The sequence below is a fragment of the Lipophrys pholis genome (genome assembly GCF_963383615.2).
Source record: "Lipophrys pholis genome assembly, chromosome: 2".
Classification (NCBI taxonomy): domain Eukaryota; kingdom Metazoa; phylum Chordata; class Actinopteri; order Blenniiformes; family Blenniidae; genus Lipophrys; species Lipophrys pholis.
Window position 1 is genome coordinate 20,062,508 of NC_137636.1, and position 13,313 is coordinate 20,075,820.

Sequence of the window (13,313 nt, forward strand, 5' to 3'; positions counted from 1 at the left end):
GGACAGCAAGGCTTTTAGTTAACAAAGCACTGTAGTCTTACCAACAAAGCTTTTCTTGTTGCGCGCGCGTGTGCGCACACATACACACACACACACACACACACACACACACACACACACACACACACACACACACACACACACACACACACACACACACACACACACACACACACACACACACACACACACACACACACACACACACACACACACACACACACACACACTCTCCTCGTTTCTTCAAGAACACAATAGGAGAGTAAATGGTTTTTCTGAAAGTGATTCCTACCTCCTTATTATTTATTCATGGGTCTGCTGGTCATTGCAACCTTGAGACTTGCATGAGTGTGTGCGTATGTGATGAATCCTATACAAGAAAAAAAAAGGAGAGGTGGAGAGAGCTATAGATGAAAAAAGTAGCGAGGTTGAGAAAAGGAAGGAGTGGGGAAGAGGGAGGGATGGAGGGAGGGAGATGAGGCGCTGCGGTCTGGAATACGGGTTTGGATTTCCGTCCTTGAGGGGTGAGTGGAAGGCGATCGATAGTGAGGCTGAAAGCAAGGCCGATCGGGTGGCAGCATGAGGCTGCACAGGCACTCAGTGGGAACACGACCGAGACACAAACAAGGTCACTGTTTGACCCCTAGGAGGATGAAGAAAGAAAAAAAAAAAAGAGGAGAATGAAAAGAGAAATGATCAAGATGGACATTTTCAAAATTAAAATGAATGATGAGTGATAAAAGAAATAAACATATATTGATTGAACAGAACATGCGCCATCTGTGAACATAAAACAATTAGTATCATTTATAGTGAGGCATATTTTATGAAAAGAACGAAAAACCCTCAAAAGTGATTTCTTTTTTTGGGCTAGCTTTGAGGACACTCCCTTTTAAACTGAAGAAAAAAAACTTCAATAACATGCTTCAGAAAAAAAGCACCCATGTTGTTTTTTCCACAACCATATGGCGAGTTTATGAAACATGAATGTGTTCTTTAGTATGAAAAGAAGCAAAGGGCTTGGACAATAGAAAGACATGATAAGAAAAAAAATGTTGATGAATGGCAGTAATGGGCTGAATAAGAAGTATAGATTGGCCACACATGTAAGGTAAAGACGGAATCAAGGCAGAATGAACTGGCTTGTGTTTTTTTGTTTACTGTGCTTGCTGTATGTGGGCCACTGGAGTGTTTTCATGACTCAAGACCAGATGACAATATATCTGCGAGTATTTCCTGGAAACGTTCAATGGAAGATACAGGAAGATGCAGCATCTGCTTCATATCTTTTGGCAACTCTGCATCTTGTGTAGTCGTTTTGCTCCACTGAAAGACATTGTTCACTCCTCGTTCAATGTTTTGGTGGGTTGGTTTGCTGCCAAAGATCCTACTGACATACAATCACAGCGGAAAGGTCAGTTGTCACATTGTACAAAACATTTTATTTATTTATTTATTTATTTATTTATTTATTTATTTATTTATTTATTTACGCTCCTTTTCTGCCCTTCAGTTCAGGTTGACATCCTGTACACATCAGACTAAAGCCCCGTTTACACAACAACGTTTCACGTGACAAAGCCTAATCTGTTAAAAAAAAGGAGTGCGTTTACGCTGCAGCAGCGGACACAGAGACAGCGATGTAGTTAGTATGCCGGGCCACGGGAGGGTGCTGTTGCTTGATTTTGTAATGAAACCACACAGACATGCGTGCAGGGGACAATATGCTATAAACGGGAAGAAAATGGAGAGCACACGACAACTGTAAAACTACTGATATGGACGATAAAACTAGAATATGGACCGCGAGTCATACCACTACGCGGCCGCCATGTTTGTTTACTAGTACATGACCAGAAGGAAGGGGAGTTAGGGGGAGAGATATGCCCCCCCAAAAGTGTAGGAAGTTTTGCGGATTCGCTCGTACTCGCTGTCGTGTAAACGGGGCCTAATTGTACCCAGGATTACAGGATCCATGTTGCAGAGACGTAGGTTGACATTAGTTGCATGCTGTGCTTCACTGTCATGTTTAAAGGTGAGCCATTATTCCAGTGTCAAGTCTCTTTATCCTGAACTCAAGTTCCTCTATGTATTTTGCTGAATTTGACCTTGCATCAACTCTGACTAGTTCTCCCTGTCACTGCTTCCAAAGAAATATGTCGGCATCATGCTGCCACCCCCATATTTCACTGAGCTGTATTAACCAGACAATTATTTTCCCCACAGAGCAGAACAGATTAGTTATTGTTTAAAAGTAAGAAAACATAGCCTGTATTTCCCTTCATCGAGAGTATCTTCATCTCGCTGTTGTACCTGATGAAGTCTTACTATCCCTGCAGCAAACTTGTAAAGCTCTTAACCTACCTGATAAAGACCCTTATTATTCACTTACTCATAACCAGAAAGTCATTAAAAGCTCTGAACACCTTGAGTTGATGGGGTTTAAATAATTAACCAGATAATTTGTAACTTAGCAGACAAGATTTTTTGTTGACCTTCTATTTGTATGACTCTCAGTAAGACACCTTCTAAGTGGAGAAAGCCGCAGGAAAAAAAGCTTTTGTGATTTTACATTTTGGAATATGAGCATAAGGCTTTTTCCCTTCCCTTTTTTGCTTGTTATTGCAGATTAAGTTTGTATCGGAACTTCCAAAGTACTATTCAGAACTAACAGTTCTCCCATTTTTGGCTATTTCTTACTGAAATTGTTGGTCAAACAAATCAGTGCAAATCATATCATTTGGAAGCCAACAGCTTAAATAGGCACTTTGAAAACCACTTTTTTATGTTTTCATTCGCTTTCAATCAACCTGCATTCACAATGAGGCTTTTTTATCACTTATCTCAATTATAACTGTACTTGAGTTGTTTCTCTGCTGTATTTTAAATTTGATCTAATGTTGGTGATATATTGCCTCCTCGTGCCATGTGTATCTTTTTAACTCAATAAGTGCTTTGAGGCCTTCAACTTGCCATCCCACTTTTGTCGCCTCAATTAAGTGTCTTGAACTTAATGAAGTTCATGTGAAGTTTTGGTGTTGATATTTAACTTTTGTTCAGGATTAAAACACTCAAAGTGCTTTTTGAGTAAGCATGAACTGTGTGTCCTTGGCTACGCCGGGCAGACAGAAAGTCAACAAAGACCAAATCAAGTTTGATCAGAAAACGAAAACACTGGTGCTTGGTGATGATGTGTCTGGATGCACAATTTCTAAACTGGACTCTGCTCTACCTCGTCTCTACGTTTGAGTGTCTCTGGAGTGTCTGCTGCCGTGGTAACGCACTGTACTTTGTCGACAGACCTCTCTCTGAGACTAAAAATAATAAAGATAAGGTCTAAGTGTCTGTACTGTATGTCTGTGCTCACAAACTAAAATGGAGCGGTGGAAAGGAAGTAGACTATTAAAAAAGAGGGTGAGCAGAGGCAGCGAGAGAGAAATGAAAAGGTGCTTTATGTGGATTTTATGCATTTTTCTTAACCATTTGTTGGGAAAGTTTGACAACCTCCGCAATCCATTAAGTTGCAAAATGCGAGGTTAATTAGCTGTGGTCCTTTGACTGTTTATTTTCAGTCGAGGAAAATAATGACGGTGCATGACACTGCCGCTTTAAACTTCTCACGCTGACATAAACACTGTTGTGCTTCGGAAACTCTTTCCATTCAGTGCATCTATTTGATGCGTCACATTAACATTTGTGAGAATTTGGAAACATTTAACTGATATTTGCCGTGCAGTTAAAACTACTGTAAGTACCATCGTCATTTTTGTTTTGCAAACTACTAATCTTATTTTACACCACAGAGCTCTTTAATGGTTGTTAGTCTCAACTCACAGCGAGCACATACTTGGTTCAAGTCCTTGCTATGTGGCGTTTGCATGTTTGCCTCTGGGCACATTGTTTTTTTTATCTCAGTTCAAGTGTTTGAGGCTGATCGGGGACTCAAACTTGCCCATAAGTGAGTGTCTGCGTTTATCCTACGATGAACCAATGATCAGTTGGCTCACTTTGTCTCCAGCACCATGTGACCATGTGAAATTTTGGGATATTATATTTTGTGATAGTTAACTTGTAAAATGTATTGGATTTGGTGACAGGATTGTTGAATATTTCCCCAAAAAATGTAAAAACATAATATTGCTAATCTTTTAATGAACATCTACTGAATGCATATATGTGTGTTCCTGCATGCAAATGTATGACTTGATAGTATTTAAGGATTTTAGGGATTTCCAAATTTGTTAACGTGCCCATAAATGGTTAAGATTGATCAATAGTATTGTTTTTGCGAGTACAAACACATAGTTTGTCAAGCATTTAGTTGAGAACTAGGACCATTTTTCTTGGGTGTTTCTGATGAGTTTTATGGATGGAACGGATTCCAGCACAAACGTCTTTGCTTGTTGATTTAGTTGTCTGTACATTTATGACAACTTGAAGGTCGGATATCAAAGATGTGATATTTGAGTTACATCCGCTGTGTCACCAGAACATTTACTTGGTTCTCATTGTTATAAACACAAAGCCGCAGTAGATAGACACATGTTTATAGGTGCAACAAAGATGTACTTAATAACTAAATTCCAATATTCAGATCCTTCTTACAGTGAGGAACTTTAGTTAAACCAGTAGGTTTGTCTCCTTTAACTGGATACTAATGGCGTAATCTGTATTTCTTTAGCATGCGTTGTAACACTGTTACCTCTCTGGCTTTTTGCTTCTTTTTTTTCCCCCCACTTCCCCTGTGTATTCCTCTCCTTTAATTTCTCATTTCTCAGCAGCCTGGCATCATCATGCCACTCAGCAATGACATCACCATCTCTGCGCCTACTCCCAAAAAAAAAAAAAAAAAGAGAAAGAGAAGAGGGCTCACATTTCTCCGCCTCATGCCCTGCTTGTGCTAATTAGCCGTTGCTTATTACAACTAACACATTCAACATGGGCAGAGCGTGTAAGGTAGCGGCTGACACTGCAGCTGACGGCTGTTGACACATTGGAAAGAGTAGCGTGTGTCTGCTGAGTCTGTCTGCCCCCGTTTGTTCTGCTCTGACTCAACCATCTGATGGTCAAGCAAATGCTGGGAAAACCCTTCAAACATTTCCAAAAGCATGAATTATTCATATTGCCTCACTTTAAAGACAATCGTTTTTGTTTTTTTAATATGATGATGAATCAAATGTTTTTATGCAGCTGTTGGCTTTTTGTATCAAATAGTAACTTATTTATTGGAATTACAACCCAAATTGTCAACATCTTTATTCTTTTCAACATGATTATGTTATTGTGAACACTGATGATTCAATTGCTTCCTGTAATTTGGCCTCAAACCCGGTTTCATATTACCGAGGCAAAAAAAAAGAGCGATAAAGACATTCATATTGTGTGACAAGGTTAGATGGCGTGTTCAATATCAATGAGTCAGGTTTATTGAACTTTTTTCTCTGTGGTGTTTGTGCTGAGACTGGGAGGAGGGAGTCTCACACACACACACACACACGCATGCACACAGAAAGAAACTGCAGTAAATGTCCATTTTTCCTATAGAGACAAGAGCTGATACAGTAAATGACATGCGTAAGAGCTTAGTAACAAGCTTATTGACAATAATCAAGTTACGCTTATGGTTCAAAGTACTCTTGTCAATTACTTTGCGTTCCCACTGAGATCCCATAATGAAAATGCCATTTAACTGACATTATGGATGAACATCTGTCTCGTCTTTTCGATACGGTTTTCTCTGCTGGATTTCTCTTCTGCTTTGATCGTCTCCACAGTTTTTTTTTTTTGCAATGGTTCAATTTATTTTTTACTTTCCCATTGCTTTTAATTTTTGTTTTCCTTTATTACCTCTGTCTGTTCTCCCTGTTTTACCATCACTTCTCTGCTCCACTCCTTTTCTGAATTTACTATTTTTCTGAACTCAACTCCCTTTTTGATTTTCATATTTTCTGTCTTCTGTCTCTCCTTTAATCACTTTTCTTTTGTCTGTACACTTTTGTTTATTTCTTATCTTGTACTTGTTTATTTTCGCATATTTCCAAATAAACCGAGAAGTGATATATCCTCTCCTACATACCCTTTACAACCTAATGCACCTAAGAAAACAGCGTCCTCTCAAGTGGTGATGCTTCCAATGACAGATATTACTTGTGTCAGCTCTTAAACCACCAATTTATTCTCAATGTCTTTCCAGATGTCTTTTTTATCTCTTTTTCATCTGTGCATTCAGTGATAATACAATTTTTGACAGATGCAGTGATGCTGTTGTGCATCACCTGTCGTAGGTCATGCATATTCTTGCCATTATTTATTTGCTTTTATAATTTCTAACCCTTTCAAGGTAAAGTATGTACTGTAGTTGTTTCATATAGAAACTTTAAACAATAATAAAATCACAGAATTATGATGTATAATGATACACAGGTTGAACCCAAAAGCAGACTTGCATAAGTTAAGTCCGCGGCAGACGTATCCTGAAGAGGTAATCAAAAACTTTGTCCGAAACACAGGCAAAGGTCCATTAATACGTGTAGTACAAAAAGCACGAGAAACGGGGGACCGCAGGGTGTCGGGACACATGGTGCAATGATGATCTTGCACTGAGTTAAGGGAGAAAGGGATTTATATCCACTGGGGAAGGGGAGGACGGGTGAAATGCAACAGTTAACAGAGGTCAGACAGACTGGCAGCGTACGTGCGCATCGACAGAGAGGTGACAGGTGAGTATCAAAATAAAAGAGGAAAAGACAAAACAGCTTAGGCATGCAGACTTTACAAGAGACACAAGATAAGTTCTGACATGATGTGATCTTAATTGTGCATAAATTAGCAAGATTTACATTAGCAAGTAAAACTACCACCCCCTTCATATGACACTGAATTCAGTTGCAAATTGTAGTTTTTGCATATTGTGTGAGTCACTCTGTTAAGTGTTTTTTGTTAAAACCAAAAGCTTATTTAAGTACTTCTGACAGAACTCTGAGGAGCTGGACTGACAGCCGACTGGACTGACCAACGAGTCGTTTTACAAACCCCACCTTTAATCGAGTATTGTCAAGATGTACTGCTCTCTTGTTTTGTTTATTTCTTTTAGTCATCTGGCACATTTTTCCTCTGACGTTACGTCTTCTGTGCTTGGACACACATTCTTGTACGTGTGTGTGTGTGTGTGTGTGCGTGCGTGTGTGCGTGCGTGCGCCAAGTAGTATTCCCCGATAACAGGATTACCATCTTAAGCCTATTCACGGTAAGTGAGCCAGTTGGACGGATAAAGCACTGTATCGTCAACTCTGCTGGCGTTATATCAAGAAAAGAGTTGGTAAAATTGTAGAAGGCAGGAATAGAAGGCTCACTGAGAGTTATTGAGAGCAAATATAACAAATATAAAAGAGTCAAACTCTGTAACGCCACAGGACCCCGACGTGCTGTGGAGAGAGGAAATGCCTTGCACGGTAAACGTTGCTTACCAAACAACAAAAGGTTTAACTTCTTGTTATGCTTTGTGTGTTTGCGACAATTTTCTCAGATCAGGGGAAAGACTATCAATGTAGATTTGCAGCCTTTGATTTTTTTTCTTTTATTAGACTTTTAAGATAAGATAAGATCAGACTTTATTAATCCCATAAGGGGAAATTCAGCCATCACAGCAGCTCAACATTGCATCTGAGTCTGTCCCTGACTATAGCAGAGAAGCACCAGCAGACCATTGCATAGAGAGTAGCTGATGCTACCACAGTGTCATAAATTCTCTTTAACAGAGTCCTGCAGACTCTGAAGGACCTCAGACTTCTCAGCAGACAGAGTCCTCTCTGGCCCTTCTTATACAGGGTATCTGCATTTAACATCACAGGTTAAAAAAAGGATCAGATTAATTCATTTTTTGCCTACACACTAAACCTGAGCTCAACAATGTGGAGCCCAAAACGCTGGACTCCTCTGTCTAATTGTTTTTAAGGCTGAAAATATCACATGGATAAGGTTATTGTTGGATTGATGTTATGACAGATTGAGGATTACATACTGGGCCTGATTTACTACCCACAGAATATAAAGAATGCTACATTTCACACTTGTGTTAATAGACTGTGGTTTCATTTTGCGTGTGGTTTGATCTGCGAATAAGACCATGAGAATTATGCGTGCAAACGCTAATATTAGAATGACGATTTCACATGCATGAGGACCTTCCCGAGAATCAGATGGAAACAATATCACTGCTGTGTTAATTTTTTATTGATTTATATTTTCATTTATTTATTTGTTTTTTGGGGGATAGTAGTAGAGGAGATGCTTAGGCAAGGGTAGGGTATGCGGTAAGGAAATTAACTACATTGGAGGTGTGCAAGCCTCTTTTGGGAATTTTTTTTTTTTTTCTTCTCTTTAGCAGATTCACTATTCAGTTTTGAGCATATATGTTTTTATTAATATAAGATGATCATTTTCCTTTTCTCTGTATGAGTGTGCTTTATTTCACCATCTGACTATTTCTGACAGCTGTGCTGGATAATGAAGGGAAGATGTAAGAACCATTGCAATCTCTTTCTCCGAGGCCAACGAACACCATTCTTTAGGGCCTTTCATGTATCGTTGTGTATCGTTGACACTTCCTGGTTTGGACAACAGGGCAAAGGGGTCTGACAGCCATCGGACCACGTCTGCCCGATGCCGTTGATCCTATGTGATGTGTCACTCCGAGACAGACTTGGGCTGAGAGACAGACCAGGAGAGGGAAGGACAGGCTGTGCATGCAACAGACGGAGACCGGGAGGATGGAAGGTAGATGAAAGAGGTGAACAGCGAGCAGACTTGTAGAAGGAAAAGGGGAGAGAGAGAGCGGGGGGGGCAGAGAGATGTGGACTCAAGACACAAAGGAAGAAAGAGTTCAAGAGGATGGAGGAATGCAAATTGCTGCAGACCATTGACCTGTCAGTATAGTTGACAGACATTAGTTTTCTCTTTTCTTTTCTTTTCTTTTCTTTTCTTTTTAAAAACACGTGATGTGTAGTCATTCTTATTTTACAATGTGTTGCGGAGATGTTCATTCAGCTCCACTTGCGTTTAGGAGCCTGAACATTGAGAGTATCTAGTAATATGTCAGCTGAACATTATAAGCTCCATAAAAGTTGGTTTTATCGCAGGGCTGTTGTATAGGATTTTGGTGGATTTAGCAAGGGGGTATACACCTAATAAAGTGGCACCTGCTGTTGTCAAAATATCCAGCTGTGTTGTTGAGTACAACACATTTAGTCTGACTGGAGCTGCTCTGAAAATGTTGACCTGCTTCTAATAGTGCAACATGCTCGACAAAGACAATGGAGCTGCTTATTTGATTCCTATAATGATCTGGGCTTTACATTGTATTCAGTAACAGAAAAACATCTGCTGCTGTATGGGCACGGATGGAGAGGCTCGCTGCCGATTCTACCAAAACACTACAGCGAGAACCTTTAAATGTGTTCAAGAGGAGACACCACATGTTTCCTCATGACATGTGGTTAAAAATACATTCACCACCAAATGTGCTCTAATCTGTGTAAGTTTGTTATAAGGGTTGTAAAGGATCTCCAGTCATTGTTTAGTTGACATTTCCTATCAAGTTTCTTCTTGTGTGTTCATGTTGCAAGGTTTTATGAAGGTGGGGATTTCATTCTTTTATAGGTTAAGTGACAAATGTATGTGGTGAATATCTACATATAGGAAGTGAAAATTTTGTACATGGGAAAGAGATTTAAGCGAAGGAGAATTTAAAGATAAACAAGAGATTTCATTAGTAATTGAATCTGTTTTGAGTATAGATATAATTTTTTATTTTTTTTTTAAATTCACTGATACCATTTTGGGAAGTATAGAAAGCGCGGTCTGCCACCGCGACAAAAAACAGACTAAGTGGGAAAGAAGATGGATGGACTGATGCCATTTTACCTACGTTATGAACCTAAATCCCAGAGGACTCTGGGAAAAGGCAGGTTACACCCTGAACATGTCACCAGACTTGAAGGTGTTTAAGCCGTAATATAGTAGTTTGATAAGTGAGCTATTGCGATATTTGGTTTGTGTCTTTCTTAGGTTTTGCACATTTATCAGATGTTGCTCAAAAGAACCTTAAATCATCTGTTCTGACTTTCACATGTTACAAGGTTCAAGGTAGAAATCATCACTGTTTTCCAACTATTGCACACAAGGATCAGACACATGACCGATAGTGGAATATTTACCAGTCCATCGAGTTCTGGCTGGCTCCTGCAACTCAGTCTCCTGAAAAACGAAAAACAGAGAGTGATCCTCGTGATCCTCCCTCATTGCTCTGACAGAGATCTTCTTCTTTTCTCTGAGCTGTTTCTGTTCTCCTCTTGAAACATCTGTGTCCTAGACAGCATACAAAGCCCCAGCTGAATACAGAAACAGCGAACAAAAGCTGCTGCTTTTCATGTCGAGCAGGATCCCAGGGGACACCAAGACGTCCCCTCGCATTACACTTCTAACAAATTGTAAGAGGTATTATTACAAAAGTGTCTTACTCAACAAATGTATCTTTATCTCCCTGTGTGTGTGTGTGTGTGTGTGTGTGTGTGTGTGTGTGTGTGTGTGTGTGTGTGTGTGTGTGTGTGTGTGTGTGTGTGTGTGTGTGTGTGTGTGTGTGTGTGTGTGTGTGTGTGTGTGTGTGTGTGTGTGTGTGTGTGTGTGTGTGTGTGTGTGTGAGAGAGAGAAAGATAGTCTGGGGGAATTAATGTGTGTTTATATGCGTCATTGAATAAGTATTTTCACCCAAGATGTAATGACAAGCATGTGTTTGGCTTCCCTGTACTTTGTAAAGAAATAAAAGACGAGGTATAGGAAGGCATTCAGCCTGGGATGAGATGAAGGAGAGAAAAGAGGGACTGAACGAGATATCCAGACAAATCCGTCAGGACCGAAGAATAAAGATAAAAAAAAAGAAAAAGCAGCGTCACGCGTCTATTGATGGCAGGAAGAAGAAAGGGGTGTGGAGGTAGAGTGAAAGAGGTCAAAGAAAGAGAGCGCAGGTGATGGTTTTAAGCTGCTGGTGTCACAGGCAGATAAAGGCTCCTCTGCCGGCTGGCTGTCATCTGCATCACACACAATATCCCCTTTATTCGCTATATCACCTCTCTCTATTTTGCTTTATCTGCCACCCTGGTGGAGCAACTCCCAGTGTGATGTACCTTTTCCCTCCCCATCACACAGCTGCCAGCGATACTCTATATATCATTCCCTCTCATTTTTTTTCCTCCTTCTTGCTCTCACAGAGTGGAAAAAAAAATAGACCTCACTTACACATGCAGTTTTTTTTTGTTTGTTTTTAAATACAGAAATACCTGCTGCATTCCTCATCAGCTCTCGCTACTTTTGCTTGCAGATCTTGTGACTGTTTCTTCAGCTGCAGAAAAGCTGTCCTTATCCAAGAATATCCCACAGTGTATATAGTATGGTAACATCACATCGCTTCCATCTCCAGAGACTTCATGTCATATTTTGAGTGTAGCCCACCAAGATGATTTCATGTACATATTGGCCTTATGTTGTCATACACTTCGGAAAGCAAACCTTCTAAAGCTGCTTTTAACTCTAATGTAGTATTACTACTCTTCATTTTTTCCAAAGCCCTTATCCTCCAATCTTGTCATTAGGAACTTGAGCCAAATCTTACTGTTCCTGAACTATAATCCTATGGATTCACTCTAAAACGCTCTCTTTTTAAAGCTGCAGCAAACATAATGTCCATAATTCGGAAGATTTTTCACTCATCTTTTAATCCTTGAATAGGAAAGGATAAAAGCAGTCAGACACAGACGCACACTTCATGCTCACTTTCACCCTCACCCTGTTTGTGTCTCCCGCAAAGCTACACACACACACACACACACACACACACACACACACACACACACACACACACACACACACACACACACACACACACACACACACACACACACACACACACACACACACACACACACACACGTGCGCGCACACACACTGAACAGGAGTCACTAAACCATGGAGAGACAGGGTTCGGTTCATTGCTCACCTTGGCTGGTCTGATCAATGGCAGCCTGCCTCCTCCAAATCCCTCCTACAAACAGAGCTGAATAAACAGGCAGAAAGCATTTACACAGCCCCCGATAATCCGCTAATCCATATAACCTGCTTTCTAATCAACACACATATACAGATGCACGCGCACTGACGTGCACAGTGGTGATTGAGTGCAATGATACGGTAGACGTATCCAGGAACACAGGCAGACAAGTGTGCATGAAAACAGAGATGCACACAAACATTTGCATTTTTGCATACACACACAGTTATCAGTGACTTTTGCCTATTATCCTCTGTGACCTCCTCAGCGGGACACAGTTGATAGTCTCATTGAAGTTGATAACAGACAGAAGGGTTAATAGGGATTAATGGACTGTACACACAAAGTTGTCTGATACACACACACACACACACACACACACACACACACACACACACACACACACACACACACACACACACACACACACACACACACACACACACACACACACACACACACACACACACACACACACACACACACTTCAGAGACACATGGAAGCCTGTAAACTCATCAACATTGGAATATTATTCTGCTGTGTGTGTGTGTGTGTGTGTGTGTGTGTGTGTGTGTGTGTGTGTGTGTGCGCACACGCTCGCGTGTGCGTGCAAATTTGATTTGTGTGAAAGTATCGTGTTGCTGTCGGCTGGGCAGCGTTCCCATGGCTTGATGGGATAATTGAAGCGTGAAAAAGCCTTATAGAGTTTGTCAAAACTCTTAATAGTGTAAGCGTCAGGGACACCATGAGTACAGCACTTAGTGTCATTAACTTCCACTCTGTGGAGGAGACAGAAAGATAACGACATTCATAATTTTGATCACTTCAAATTCAGACAATTTAATCACTTGCTTAGTGAAATTAAGACTCTTCCTGCCCGTCTTTCTAATGCACTTCCTCTTTATCTTTGTGTCATCTAATTTTCTTCATGCAGCAGACATGTGTTTCATCAGCTCACAGCCACTTTACTATAATTTATGATAGAAAATATTTTCATACAAGATGACTACGGATGGACTTGAAAGTGGGGTTGTTGGGCTCAGATTAGTGCAGTCTTCTCACAGGTTCATGGCATCAATCCACTTTATAGTAGTACTGTTTCTTATGTAGTTTGCGTGCTTGTTTGTTATTTATTTTTTTACTTGTGCAGGTCCACCCCCCCACCCCCGTTACTGCGGTGCTCTACTACAATGTAAAAGCATGAGCTGAAGT

The 13,313-nt window shown here is 40.4% G+C and overlaps 1 protein-coding gene across 2 annotated transcripts in view; it reads left to right on the plus strand.

Annotated features, from left to right (window-relative positions):
- Positions 1-13,313, plus strand: part of mdga1 (MAM domain containing glycosylphosphatidylinositol anchor 1) — a 181,563-nt gene that overhangs the window by 59,155 nt on the left and 109,095 nt on the right. The gene's annotated exons all lie outside the window — the stretch shown is intronic.